The sequence below is a fragment of the Pseudophryne corroboree genome, unplaced genomic scaffold, assembly GCF_028390025.1.
Source record: "Pseudophryne corroboree isolate aPseCor3 unplaced genomic scaffold, aPseCor3.hap2 scaffold_3085, whole genome shotgun sequence".
NCBI lineage: Eukaryota > Metazoa > Chordata > Amphibia > Anura > Myobatrachidae > Pseudophryne > Pseudophryne corroboree.
In genome coordinates this window covers 5,498-15,547 of record NW_026969763.1, presented here as the reverse complement: position 1 = coordinate 15,547, position 10,050 = coordinate 5,498, and the positions used below count along the sequence as shown (strand labels likewise).

General features: G+C 41.0%; 1 long non-coding RNA gene across 2 annotated transcripts; it reads left to right on the top strand.

Moving 5' to 3' along the window:
- Positions 1–247: 247 nt before the first annotated feature.
- Positions 248–6,741, top strand: LOC135017039 (uncharacterized). 2 transcript variants are annotated; one of them, XR_010214950.1, is made up of 3 exons: positions 248–351; positions 4,805–4,895; positions 6,648–6,741. It is a non-coding gene; the product is annotated as an uncharacterized LOC135017039 (long non-coding RNA). The 2 variants fall into 2 exon arrangements; XR_010214951.1 differs by lacking the exon at positions 248–351 and adding an exon at positions 3,423–3,491.
- Positions 6,742–10,050: the final 3,309 nt, after the last annotated feature.

The following is a 10,050-nucleotide window of genomic DNA, read 5'->3' as shown; positions in this document are numbered from 1 at the left end:
TGGCAGAGTGGGGCTGTTCAAATTACCTGGTGTGTGTGGGGTGAGGGGGGTGCTGGAGAGATAGGTATGGTGTGTGTCTGTGTGTTTGTTTTTTTTATGTCCCTCAGGCCTTTCGATGTATTTTATGTGGATCTGATTTTTTTTAAATGTATTTTATGTGGATCTGGCTTCTTCAGTGTATTTTATGTGAACTTGGCTTCTCCAATTTTTTCTATATTGCTGTGTTTTTTAATTTTCACTTCAGCAGTTACCTCCACTCGCGATTGTGTGCACGTGCTAACAGCTTAAGTATCTGAAGTCTGAATACCATAAAGACCTGACGAACACTACTTTACTTGACACTGCAGCAAGGTAAGACCTGTGGTTTTTTTTATTTTATGTGGATCTGGCTTTTTCAATGTATTTTATGTAGATTTGGTTTTTAAAATGTATTTTATGTGGATCTGGTTTTGTAAAATGTATTTTATGTGGATCTGGCTTCTTCTGTGTATTTGATGTGGATTGGTTTTCTTCTGTGTATTTTATGTGTAATTTATGTGGATCTGGCTTCTTCAGTGTATTTTATGTGGATTGGCTTTTTCAGTGTATTTTACGTGAACTTGGCTTCTCCAATGTTTTCTATATTGCTGTCTTTTTAAAAAATTTCACTTCAGCAGTTACCTCCACTGGCGATTGTGCGCACGTGCTAACAGCTTAAGCATCTGAGGTCGGAATACCGTAAATACCTGACAAACACTCCTTTACTTGGTAAGGATCTGTTGTTTTTTTATGTGCAATAGTTTTGTTGTGGTATAGGTGTATATATATATATATATATATAGTCTGCTGAGCTGATGTGATAATATTTTGATAGTGTATGACTGTATGATATTTTCTTTTTTAATCGCAGGGTATACAAGTCCGTTTTAAACATGGCAAAAAAATGTACAAGTAAACGTAAATACGAAGAAGAACGTAGAACATTTTTACCAGAATGGGAAGATTTATATTTTTTCATAGAACGCAAAGGCAAACCCCTCTGTCTGATTTGTCAGACTGTATTGACACATTTCAAGTCTTCAAATCTCCAGCGCCATTTCAGCACACACCATTCTAAAATTGATCAGGAATTTCCGAGAGGTACTGAACTTCGATCACACAAACTAAAAACTTTAAAGAGTCAAATTGAAAAACAGACGCAAGTGTTCCACAAATTTGCGAAGCACTCCCAGACAGTCACACATGCCTCGTATCAAGTCGCTTGGAATATTGCCCGCGCTAAAAAACCTTACAATGAGGGTGATTTTGTGAAAAAGTGTCTTACAGATGTAGTATCTATCTTGTGCCCAGAAAATGGAAATCTGAAAAAAATGGTTTCAGACCTTCAACTCTCACGCCATACAATTGAGCACAGGATATCTGAAATTAATGTTTCTATTGAATCCCAATTAAATTCTGATCTACAGAAATGTGAATACCTCAGTATTGCATTAGATGAGTCTTGTGATGTACAGGACAAATCTCAGTTGGCAATATTTGTACGGACTGTGTCAAAGGATTGTATAATCAAGGAAGAACTCCTAGATATAATTCCATTAAAAGACCGGACCCGGGGCATTGATGTGAAAGAAACACTGATGGAGGTGTTTGCCAAATCAAATTTGCCTTTATCAAAACTCACAGCGATTGCAACTGATGGGGCACCATCCATGATTGGGTCAGTAAATGGCCTTGTGGGCCTGTGCCGGGCTGACGATCAGTTTCCTGATTTCTGGACGTTTCACTGCATCATCCATCGGGAGCAACTGGTGTCTAAAAAGTTACAGATGGATCACGTAATGAATCCTGTCCTTAAAATAGTAAATTATATTCGCTCACATGCTCTTAACCACAGACAATTTAGGAATCTCATTGCTGAGCTCGACCAAGGTTTGTCAGGTGATCTGCCGTTTCACTGTACTGTAAGGTGGCTTTCAAAAGGTAAAGTGTTATCACGTTTTTTTGAACTTTTAAATCCTGTGCAGATTTTTATGGAAGCAAAAGGAAAAGAATACCCTGAACTCTCTGACCCACAATGGGTTTTAGATCTGGCGTTTCTGGTGGACATGCTGCAGCATCTGGACAGACTCAACCTGGATCTTCAAGGGAAATTTAAGATACTGCCTGACTTGGTGCAAAGTATATTTGCATTTGTCAACAAACTTAAATTGTTCAATGCACAACTTCAAAAGGTGGAACTAACACAATTTCCCTCACTGTTAAAGGCCAGTGAACAAGCACCGGATATCTTAAAAAGTAGCACAACACGGTATGCAGCATTGACTGAAGAATTGAAAGATGGCTTTCTGGAAAGATTCCATGATCTACAGCTGAAAAGACCTCAGATTAGATTCTTAGTTGATCCTTTCAATACTGATGCCGACACTTTAAAAGCCCCTTTAGTCACAGATGAAGCAACTACTCAGATTGAGATGCTTGAACTTTCTGAGGACGACAGACTTAAATCTTTACTAAAGGAAGGAACCATTGAGTTCTGGAGAAATGTACCAGTAGAGAAATACCCCAATGTCAAATGTGCTGCGCTCAGACTGCTATCAATGTTTGGGTCTACTTACCTTTGTGAGTCATTTTTTTCAACACTGAAACAAGTGAAATCAAAACATCGGTCTGTTCTTACAGACACACACACAAGAGAATTACTGCGAGTGGCCACAACCGAATACAAGCCAGAATTTAAAAAAATGGTTGAAAACAAGGATTGCCAAAAGTCCCACTAATAAAAAATTTAAACAAAAATCTATACTATAAGTGTGGATTCACCCCGAACCCCCTTCCCTGTTACTATTTAAAACAAAACTATTTTATTGTTATTTTTACTTTCTTTATTTTGTTAACAAATTGTATGTATACTGTATTATGTTGTGTACATTGCTTCAATTAAAGAAAAAATTCTGCAAAGTAAGAACGTTTATACAAGTTATGTATGATTTTCAGTGTGCTAGGCTCGCCAGCGTAACTAAAAACGGGGTTGTTTATATCCAGCAAGAATATATTACATATTCTGTAAATGTAGAAAAAAACGGGGTTGTAACACATTTTCACGCACCAGGTAACATCACACCAAAGGTGTGCATAAGAAATGGGGCGTGAACTTGTGCCAGCTAGGCCACACCCATTTTCCACTAGGCCACGCCCATTTTTTTGCGCGCGCCTACGGCGCGCGCATGATACCGGCTCTTTGGCTTTCTTAGAGACAATTCTGGGCTCTTTGGCTCAGACTAGTTGGCCACCCCTGGTATAGTGCATCTGCACCCATTTCTTCCCCTGTACTATTCAACATAGTAGTTTCTTGAAGTTAGTTTTTTTATTTGCCCTCTTCTACACATATCACATTTACAAAGACCATTTTTTAATACAGTATTCTCTCATATTAATTTAACATCCAACTAGGTCTAGAGTTCAACATGAGGTTCCCTGCTGGATACCAAAAAAAATATAAAAAAAAATAACAGGTAATCTGCTTATATGGTTTGTTGTTTGGATATACTGTAAATACAGTAATTATTACCATATTAAATTTTAAAGTGTATGTTTACCTTGCGGGATTTATAATATTAAGGAAAGACAATTACTAGTTTTACATATTGGGATTTTTTTCTTTATTTGACCTTATGGGCACTATGTGATAGTCTGCAAGGTGCAGGCTGTTCGGGAATTTCTGCGATTCTGCCCGTATTTTTAAACCAGCAGTCACAAGGCAAAACCAGGTTGGTGTTGCATTGTATATGATTGCCGCTTTAAAAATACGGGCAGACTTGCAGTAATTCCTAGACACCCTGCACATTAGTTGTTTCTAGCTCCAATGTTTTTTTATTAGTGGTTATTTTGTTTATAACTAGTGTTATTTCATTATTCAAAGAAAATGTGTTCCCCAGTCACTTCCTGATGTTAATAACTTTTCTAGTTTAGAATTGTCTCAAATTATTTTATTGTTCCCTATTCATTTGATATTCTTTGTATTTTCCATCCTTTTCAATGAACAACGTTTGATGACATTCAGTTACTTAGTTTTGCATGTATGTGCAAAACGAAGTATCTGCTACAGACAACTTTGAACTTCAGTACTTCTGATGTTTTCATGGCAGTATATATTTTATCCAGACTCTTTTAAGTAATAATAAATGTGACCATATATGAGAATTTTTATACAAAAATACATTTGTTATTACAATACCAGTGTAAACACAAAAACTTGAACTACTATGCAAGGACAATTCAGTTGTTTGCAGTGTCCCCCTGCTGGGAGTCTAAACTAATGAGCACCCAAATTAATTTTTTGCTCTGATCGGGCTCTCTTTACCCGTGAGAGACACTTTTCTTCTTACAGTCTTCTGTGGTATGAGAAGAAATGTGTGCAAAGTCTGTGGTTTGGACGCCCAAACGGTAGTGTGGGTGCCCTAACCAGTGCTTTAAACAGGTTTCGCTACTTTGTGTGGCTAAACCCGGTGCTTTTGGGTGCGTCCATACTAATGGGCGCCCAAACGGTGCAACAATTGGATTACTCCATCAGACGCCCAGCAGGGGGTAGCACAAACAATTGAATAACCTCCTGTGTGTTTTCAGGGAAGAATGATTTCATTTTTCTGTGTGCTTGACTAAATGTAGAGTTTAAAACAACATAGAAAACTTATATAGTATAATTGGGTCTTCAGATTAAAATGTTTTAATACATTTAATACCATAGTTTTCATTAAAAAATATTGTGGAAATGTGTTATTTATTTGTATTATATAGTGTAATATTTACTTCAATGTTTTTGTTGTAGTAGTGGAATACTTTTTTCCGTGGGCCGCAATGGAAGTTATAGAATTTGAGTATCGACAAAGACAAGCTATATCTACAAGCCTAGTCACTAGGTGAGCCTCAGTTGATTATTAGTATAGAAACATTTTCTGATAAATCTGAATAATTGCAATAATTAAAAAGTTTATACAAATAATTAACATTATGGTCCATTTCAGTGTGATAGATGCTAGATGGATCTTTTACGAAGATTTACTTATTACCTTATTTCGTTTGTAACATTTTGCTAAAGTTCTTAGAAACGTATATCGCTATGTGTGCATCTTATCAATGCCATTCTCAGTTGTAGCATTTTCATGCAGAGTGTTTCTGAGTGATGTTTTAGCTTCTGAATATTTTGTTTTGCACCTTAAAAAAATGAGTCAGCCAAGAATTAACATTATATGGTTACACCATCATTTTCCCAACATGCAGAGTACGGGGTGCAGTGTCCTACTGGCACCTGATCAGTGGTCGGCACTCCTATTGGGATGCGGCTATGTGACCGGCTGTCAGGAGATCACCGGTCACAATACAGATTCCGAGATCCCGATCCTTAAATATCCCACTGGTTGGCATGCCAACCAACAGGAACTATTCCCACTGGTGGGGGTCCACGACACCCATAGAGTGGGAATAGAACCTGTGGCAAGCGCAGCAAGTCAAGAGCCCGCAAGGGGCTTTATTGCGCTCCCCCCCCCCCCCCCCCACGGCAATATAACTGCCGGGATCCCGGCGTCGGTATTGTGACCGGCAGTCACACATCCAGGTATATCTTGACCGCCAGTCACACATACCCAACCCCTCCTACTGTAGGAGATAGAAGCTTCAAATTCAAAAACTCTGACATCTCTTTCTATTGGGACAAGTTAGTGGAAGATTGTAACTTAGTTTTTATTTCCAATCTTACGTGTTCATCCATCAGATGTTGTCGGGATATTATCTCACAAACAGGGGATATATATCTGGAGATCAGCAGGTGTGCCACTCGAAAAGTGGGTGACACAATGTTAAATTAATTGCCAGCGTAGCTTCTACTAAGTTGTTTCCCTTCATTTCCAGAAAATATGATTCATTTCTACTTCAGTGAAATATTCTTAGTAAATCATTAGCAGTGTGTGAGTCATTGAATAAACAAGCATAATCCTGGTCCCCAGGCCACTCCATGCCAGTACTCACACCCTTCTATGACATGTAATTCATAAATATTATTTGAACATACTGCCGCTGGCCTCTAAATGCTGACTTCTCATACATATATGTAGCATAAGTACGCCAAAGGGTACTTCCTTTTATAGAATTGTTCTTCAGATTTTATAGTTTTCATGATTTGGTTTATTTTAGTATTTATCTATTAATTTTTGTTAAGGGCAGCAATTGTATACCTGGTAATATTGCTGATACAGATGAAGCCTTCTTCATCTTGGCCTTTAATAAGATTAACTGAGCCAGGGCTGTCGGACTTAATTCCCTGATCTATTGTTCTCTCTGTATTGTATTGCAGCTGAGAACAATAGATGAAGGACTTATGCTAATAAACCTTGGTGTGCCTAGGCGCAGCAGAGAAGCCAAGATGAGCATGGCTCCATCTGTATTTTCTCTACATCCAAGTAGCAAAACTAGATATCCTTTACTACTTTCTTTAGGCTTCTCCAGGCATCGGTTATAATGGAAATGTGCATCCTAGGGGAGGGAATAAAGGTGATATCTCCTTTCATCTTGCTGACCCTACAATGAAGGGTTTTGGAAGTAGACTAATCAGAATAATTCAGTGATTGGTGCTTGATACATACATAGATTACATGTGAGGTGGTTTTGTTTTCCAGCATGCAGGAGGCGTAAGGGACGTCTATTCCATTAAGCACTATGGAAGCAGGTACCCTCCAACAACATGATTCGCCACTCACAGTCAATGAACAGGTATTTTATTGTCATCATTCAGAAAAATAGCTACTAATATCAGCAGATGCTCAGCTTTCTGATAACTGTGTAGTCTGTCGCTAGGGTTCTGTGGGGCAGATTTATTAAGCTCGGTGAAGTGATAAATTGGAAAGTGATAAAGTACCAGCCAGTCAGCTCCTAACTGTCATTTTTCAAACCCAGCCTGTGACATAGTAGTTAAGATCTGATTGGCTGGTCCTTTATCACCTTCCACTTTATCACTTCACCGAACGTAATAAATCTGCCCCTGTATAACTAATCTGGGACCAGCATTAAGTACATAATAAATAGCTGTACATGTTTTATTTATTGCTGTAAATTACAAAAAAACTAAAACTTTTATTATTGCTAGAAGTAACCCATCATTTTCTTGAACTTTATTTCCTTCATCGAGGTAGTTGCTGAGAAACGGTGGTAGGAGTAGTACAGCAGTTTAATAACAGATGGAGAATGCAATACATCTAAGCCTACTAGTTATTATCAATATTGATGACAGTAGACAAAGGGGCATATACAGTACTAGCATGCAAAAATCTTTGGCCAAGAGAAATAATGATTAATAAAAGGCAAAATGTAGTGAAATAATGAAAATATTTATTCATAATAATGTTTCACATGATATTGAAACTAAACATTATCAAAATTATGTATAATTCTATAGTATAACATAAATTTCAGATTAAGGGGGATATCCAATTAGCCCCGGTAATTTACCGGGGCTAATTGTCCCGTCGGGGGGCTATCTAATTAGCCCCGATAAGCCGGCGCGTGCCGCGGCTTATCTGGGATTTTGTTTCACCTGCCTCCGGCAGGCGAAGCAGAATCCCCCGGAAACAGCCCCGTTTTCGTCCGAAAGCGGGGCTGTTTCACACGAAAACACACAGGTTTCACTGAACCTTTGTGTGTTCGGGAGAAAGGTTTTTTTTTTTACAGGCGATCCATCTGGATAGCCTGTAAAAAAAAAAATCGGTGAAACATCAGAAAAAACGGCCGAAAACGGCCATTTTTCGGACCCAATGTTTTAATGGGGATAATTGGATATCCCCCTAAATTGGGCTTTCATCAGTGTGTCCTTCTTTGATGTGTATCACTGCTGCACATAATTTGGGCATTCGAGACACCAACTTTCTAAAGTTTCGTAAGTTATGCCTCAGAAGAACAAGGCTGCAGGTGCACCATACACCATTAAAATTACATCAACCATAATATTTGAGGTTCTTGGCATATATTGGCCAGTATATGAGCCTGCCCACCTACTTCACGGTGACCTCGTCGGACAGGTCCCTAACACTTTAGGGGTTCGCCTGTGGGGCGCAGAGCACCCCCAAACTACCCCAGCCATACCACCCCAGGGCATCACACAGATAAGGGATAGAAGTGAGAGATCAGTGTTAGGCAAATGAAAGAGGCTGCTGAGTGTTAAAAAGAGGACAGCAGTAAGGTGTCAGAGTGTTAGAAAGTGAGGTTAGCTGATCAGTGTTACAAGTGTAAAAGAAGTGTGAAAAATGCTACATAGGGGGCGTGGCCTGGCAAGCTGAGTAGAGGACGTGCTCTGAAAGTGCTCCTCTGTGACCCGGTATTATATACCTTTACTATTGTGATTAACACGGCTCCCCCCCCCGTCCCAGTAAGCTCCTGTGACTGCCCCTCTGCCCTGGCCGGGTGCTCCAAGTGGCCGCTGAGCTGGTAGAGGCGGCCGCTTCTCACCGCAGACTGTGGCCTAGTCGATCCCCGGAAGCCGGGGCCTCGAGTTTCAGCTGCGGCCGGACGGCGGGCTCCGTGGCGCGCACGCCGCATCGGACTGTGCCGCCGGCGCTCCCTTCAGCGGGTAGACCCATAGACCCCGCGGACGGCAGTGTGGCCGGACAGCACCCCGGGGAGCCCCTGTACACGCCGGGACAAGCAGGTACTCACTGCATCCTCTCTGGGTGCTTCAGCTCCTCATTGCGGTGGCCATCTTGCTCACCCCCGCTAAGCTGCTGATTCCCTTCTGGCTGCTGTATTAAAGGAGGCTTCAGTGGAGTGGTGCTGCTGCAGCTTAAACCCTGCTCTGACCCTTTATAATGCCACGGTGTGTTACAGCCTGTTGACAACAAACACATACTACACAGGATAGAAACAATTATAAACCCTGTGCTGCCGCTTTTACAGAAAACCCCCTCTGGTGGTTATCCTGGAGAAATTCACTTGAGCTGTATATTGAAGCCGTTTTCCAATCTTGTCAGACGTCTGGTGCCACTTCGCTGTCTCCTGTTGAATGTTTTTCTATTCTGCCATGGCGTCTGAGTGGTTTTGTGCTGTGGATATGAGCTTTGCTGGGCTGCCGCTGCCATTGATACCGTGATGATCTGTTAACGCCATCCCACTGGGAGCCACTCCGCCGAAGACATCCTTCCGTGAAGTATGTAATTACAGTCTACCTCGCACACTCTGCCCTCAGTAAATTTATGCTTCTTGATGCTGAATGGATGATGCCTAGAAATAAGAAATCTTCTCAAAAGACCGGTACGCCTCCTCCACGGGGAACCATGTCGCAGGCCGATATGAGACCATTCCTACAACCTGCCCCGCCTGCACTTACAGAAAATTCTTCTGCTTCAAACCCCTCACTCTCCCCGTCTGCTTCTCACTCATCCTCTCCAGGTGCTGATACGCCACATAGCTGCCCTCCAGGCGATAGGGACTTACGATACATCTTGGCCTACATGAAAAATCTTCCCACTAAACAAGATCTACAAGATACTGTGAGACGTGAATTGGCTACTATGAGACAGGACATTTCCCACCTCTCCGATCGGATGTCAAATCTGGAAGACCATCAGGCCTCTTCTGATACGTTCCTGCAGTCATTGACGAATGTTATTGAAGCTCAGGCGACCGAAAGCCGCTCTCTCCAAACACGGTTAACGATTTGGATAACAGAGGGAGGAGAAATAACATCCGAGTGCGGGGCTTGCCGGAAGATGTCCCTCAAACAGGCTTGATTAATGCTCTTACAAAAATCTTTAACGAGATATTGGGTAATGATCCTAACGACACTATCACCTTCGATAGGGCCCATCGTGCTCTGAAGCCAAGAGGTCTCTCCGCTGACAGACCACGTGATGTCATCTGCAGATTACACTTTTTCTCAAAAGGATGACATCATGCGCAAAGTACGCCAGCTCGATGGGGTCGATTTTAATGGTTCCATGATACATATCTACCAAGACTTGTCCTGGCATACCCTTCAACAGCGGAAAGCTCTCAAACCCCTAACAGATGAGCTCCGTAAACGCCAATTGAAAT